Raw genomic sequence first — 5581 nt, 5'->3', positions numbered from 1 at the left:
TGTTACTGGCTGTCAGTTTCTCTCTCACTCGCTATTGCCCTCTCTACCAGACATACCCCCCCGCCCACGTGTATTTTCTTTCTATCCCTCCCTCCCGTTCCCTCTGTTTGATTCAAGACTGTGACACATAAAAGATAACTTGATGCAATGTACCTCTGGACTATATGAGTACTTCCTCATTCCTGTGTGTCTCTCGTTCACGTTGTCCCTCGCTGAAGCACACTTGTTGAGAGGTCTTATCTCGACTTATGTCTATCTCTTTTTTCAAGTAGCAGATAAAGGCAGCTGTTTCTGGTATTACTTCACCGCCAGAGTTAGTCAAGGTTAAGGTTTACATTAGGCTTGCTTGAATTAACTGCAATTGACATAAGTGTGGATTAATAACCACTGTTTTCTTGTACTGTTTCTTTGGTATACAGTATATATATTTTGTATGTGTTTATATATTTCTGTTTATATACAGTAGTAGCCTATACTTCCCTCAGGGCATGGGTGTGGGTGCGTAGATCTTTGGGTTTGTATGGTTGTATTGCTGTTGGTGTTGTTTTTGTATGTGTTTGTCTTGTATTTTAAAATGCTCCCATGACATGACCCATATTACTTACTCTCGTGTTTTGACTTTTGACCTCAGACCTATTGATCTCCCACTAGCTATTTTGAATTATAGCCTAATATCATATTTTATTTCATATTTTTGGTAGAACCGTGCAGTTGCTTTTTATGAAGGGTATGAGGGTCATGCAAAACAGCCAAGAAATGAAATTCACAAGCATTGGCCAAAGGGTGGCACTATAGCAAATATAGCTCAATTGAAAATCCAAACTTTTAACAGGTATAACTCATTCCCTGTTTGACCTATACAGCCATGAAACCTCATGTGTGTCTCCTCATGCCGAAAAACGTTGACGCTGTGACTTTTGAGAAATTGGCAATGATACCATCATCAACTTTGCAGATGACACCACTGTGATTGGATTAATATCCGACGATGATGAGAGGGCCTATAGGAGGGAAATAGAAAAACTAACTCTATGGTGCCAGAATAACAACCTCTCTCTAAATGTCTAAAGAAGAGACTAAAGAAATCATTGTCTAAAGTTACAGTAATCACAGTCCCCTTTCCATCAACGGTTCACCTGTTGATATTGTTGACAGTTTCAAATTCCTTGCCTTGGAGTTCAAATCACTAACACATTCACATGGTCTCTAAACACCAAGTGTATCCTAAAGAAAGCACAGCAGCAACTGTACTTTCTTACGCGTCTCAAGAAAGTTGGCTTGAGCACTTTTGAATTTCTATCGTTGTACTATAGAAAGTGTTCTGACAGGCTGTATCACAGTATGGTTGGGTAACCTGACTGCCCACGACTGTAGACAGCTTCAGAGGACTGTGAAGACAGCAGCCAAAACCATCGGCACAGAACTGCCACATCTCCATACAATCTATACCACACGCTGTAAGAAAAATCACACTCGTGTGAACTGAGCGGTGTAGGCTGCGTGTGTGTGTGTGTGTGTGTGTGTGTGTGTGTGTGTGTGTGTGTGTGTGTGTGTGTGTGTGTGTGTGTGTGTGTGTGTGTGTGTGTGTGTGCGCGTGTGTGCGTCTGTGCGTGCGTGCGTGCGTGCGTGCGTGCGTGTATGTGTGAATGTGAGTGTGAGTGTGGCTGGCCAGCTGGCCTGAACAACAGCAACTCTCCCTTAACATGTGTGGTCAGAAAAGGTACTGCAGGCTACATACAGACAGACAGACAGACATGCACGCATACACACACGGCCACGTATAGGAGACGGTGTAACCACCGCTCAAAAATCTAAGAACATCATTAACGACAGCAGCCACTCAGCCCATACTGTACTGTTCAAACTCCTCCCATCCAAAAAACGTTATCAGAGCATCAAATCGCACACCACCCATTTCAGTCATAGTTATTTTGCCCAGGCAGTCAGGTTGCTCAATGAAGGGTTGAAACATAGGCAATAGGCACTGCGCGCACTTTTAAGCTGTACACTGTTACACTGTATGGTATGGGATTGGGATATGTAATTGTATATTTATGTCTGTTGGGACTTGTTGTGTAGCCTACTGTACATGGTATGTAGCAGGTCTACACTTTTGTTGTGTCTTTAAGGCTGAGAATGCTCCGAGCGCGAGTATTTCACTGTATTTGTAGCCTACTTGTGTGAATATATGTGACAATGAACTTGAACTTGACCTCCATCTCCCACCATTTTGAATTATATGAAAAAACGTTCAAATCTATCTCCTTCTGGGCCGGCTTCATTAAAGGGGTACTGTCACCTAAAGGGGTTGAGGGGCAGATTACACTGTGACACGAGCTTCTCTGAAAACAGTCTGAAACAGTCTGAAGCTCCTCGCCACCCAACAACAGCTGACCAGTACAGTAAGTAGTCATACAGTCAGGCTATACAGACAATTAATTTGATTGGCTTATAATTGCGCATCCCCACAATGACATCATAAAAATATTAACTTGTTTTTTAAGATGATTCTTAAAGTGACAGTAACCCTTTAGGTGACAGGCCCCCTTTAAATAAAGGGGAAAAAATGATCTGTGTAGATGAGTCTCAGTCAGCTTTAAAAATAGCTCAATCAAACCTAGTTTCTCCTGCAGGAATTATAAATGGACTATTATGCTTTTCAGTTGATTTAAACTGGGCTGTCGTAGCTCAATGCATAGAGTATACATTATGCCTACTAAAGAGAAGGTCAAGGGTTCGATTCCAGTCTCAGGCCCTGATTTGAGGTTCCCCTGAGTGCTAAATATGACCACCTTAGCTGGGTCAAGCTGAAAAGTAGTTTTCCCTGTTTATATCATATATGTATACATGCGGTCTTCATTAACATAAAGTGTGATAAGTGTGATAGGTGTTATAGGTGTAATAGTGTAATAAGTGTAATAAGTGTAATAGTGTAGTAGTGTAGTAGTGTAATAGTGTAGTAGGTGTAATAGTGTAATAGGTGAATACTGTAAAAATAGTGTGGTACTAGTGTAGTACTGTGTAGTAGTGTAATAGGTGTAATGGTGTAATGCAGGGGGTCTTCAACGTTTTCAGGCCGAGGACCCCTTAGTTGAGAGAGAGATGAAGCAGGGACCCCCACAGCCTTTTCGTAGATTCCATATAGTTCCATTGTTTGACTGCACAATCATCAGTGTATTTTGGATTCATGTCAATTTGTTTTTTCATATATTTAACCACTTGAACCGTCAATACTTAATAAACTTGACCTTTCACTCTGCACTGGGTCTTCTCTTTTTCCCCTCTACAAACCTCTTTGCTGAAAATAGCTGCGCGAGGCGTTGTGAGCTTGTAGATCTGCTATTTTTGGCTAAAGTTCTCAGAATATGGACGCTAGAGTTCAAGTGGTTAAATTATAAAAAAGAGAAAAAAGGTTTCTATCACACAAAGATTTGGAGGACCCCCTGTAGTGACTCTGAGGACCCCCTAGGGGTCCCGGACCCCCTGTTGAAGACCCTTGGTGTAATGGTGTAAAAGGTCTAATAGTGTAATTGCGACCGCAGGTCGCAAGTATACTATGAAAACCAGCACATCTTGTCCACGTATCTCTGTCACGTTTGACACTGTGGTTCTATGGGTTTGTCTGTGGTTCTATGGGTTTGTCGCTCTGACATCATGCTCTGATGTCACTGTGATGTCAGGGGAACCACTCTTAACAGAATGGGTTTGCAGCTCTGACATCACGCTCTGACTTTTATGCCCATATATGGAGATCCCTGATGTCATCACGACTCACACTTGCAAATTAATTACGTCCTTGTCCGTTTTATGCCCATATATGGATGTCATCAATATTAAGCGCACATCTGGGAATGCCGATATTTGGTAATGCCCATATATGGGCATGTTCTGACATCACATTGTTGACTATCATGCAGGGGTCTCCATATATGGGTAACTAGTCCGATATACATCACTGGCCAGATGGCTAAGAATTGGTGCGACCTCGATAATAGGTGTAATAGGATAATAGTGTAATAAGTGTACAATGTAATAGCCTAGTGTAATAGGTGTAATAGGTGTAAAAGTGTAATAGTGTAATAGGCTATGTGTAATAAGTGTTGTATTGTAATATTGTAATGGTGTAATTGCGACCGTAGGTAGCAGTTAACTATGAAAACCGGCACAACCTGTCTTCAATGTCTTTAGCTGACCAGTTGTGACATCACATTGTTGTGACATCACATTGTTGACCTGTTCAATATATAGATATATTAATTGCGGTCGCTTAGGCCGATTAGGCCGATTAGGGAGTCTTACTGGTATAGATAATGCCCTGTTAGGGGAACCACACTAACAGAATCACTTTTATGCCCATATACAGTATGGTGATCCCTGATGGCATTAAGCCCATATCTGGGAATGCCACTATATAGACTATACATATTGTGTCAGTCTAACCAGTGTGGCTGCCCCGACACGAGTCAATGAATGGGTAGGTCTTCTTTCGCTCAAGTTCAATCTTCCATGTTTCTATGGCTTATATAGTGCATATTGCTTGGCCCAGTTATCACTGCTTGCAGCTATATTTTATTTTTCATGTTTGAAATGCCACCAATGTTCCATTCCATCTGTGTTAATACATGTACACAGTGGTGGAAAAAGTACTCACATGTTGTGCTTAAGTAAAAGTATTAATACTCTAATGTAGAAGTAGCCTACTCTGTTACAAGTAAAAGTCCGGAACTCAAACTGTACTTGAGTAAAAGTAGAAAAATATTGGCATCAAGATGTACTTGAAGAACTAGTTATGAAGAATGTCCTGTCTAAATTTTGTGAAAGTCTTTTGAAAATAGCAGATCTACAAGCTCACAACCATAGGCTATTTTATAAGGGGTGCAAAAGGTGCACCTGCACCCCCTGGCCACCAGGGGGGTGAAAAACCTCATAAAAGTCATTGCAAGCTTCCAAACGGCAGCGACTTTCCAAGGAGCAAAAAAGTGTTAGTCTATAGATCTGTTATTTAGCTCTGGTGTCGAATTTGGTGACGAACGGCTCCTTCTCTCTCAAGCAAGCTAACTCGACCCAATTTAAAAGTGCAGTCAGTAGGCCTACTCAAATAAGTAGCCTAAATGTATTTTACACCGAAGCTGTTGCAAAATAAGTAAATAAATCATGTAGACATATGTGGCATAGTGTCTAGAAAAACTAAACGCACCCGTTTTTGTTTATATTGTGTTTGCAATTAGGTAAAAAAGAAACCTTAGAAACCTGTTAAAACACAGCCTGTCTTGCACCCCCTGCTAGAAGAGGCTATCACCTATGCTCACAACGTGTCGGCTATTTTCAAAAAGCAGTAGAATTTAAAAAGGGTTCAGTGGTAAATGTAGCTAGGTTTTGTAATAATAATCAAAATTTCAAAGTAAAACTCAAGTTTTCAAATAAAGGTAGTGGAGTAAAAGTACAATATTTGGATCTGAGATGTAGCCTGGAGTAGAAGTAAAAGTAGGCTACTGAAAATTGGAAAAACTCAAGTAAAATACAAATACCTCAAAATTGTACATTACTTAAATGTACATAGTTACTCACCACTGCCTGTACA

Source organism: Nannobrachium achirus (assembly GCF_963921795.1).
Source record: "Nannobrachium achirus genome assembly, chromosome: 7".
NCBI lineage: Eukaryota > Metazoa > Chordata > Actinopteri > Myctophiformes > Myctophidae > Nannobrachium > Nannobrachium achirus.
This window is presented reverse-complemented; position numbering follows the sequence as displayed.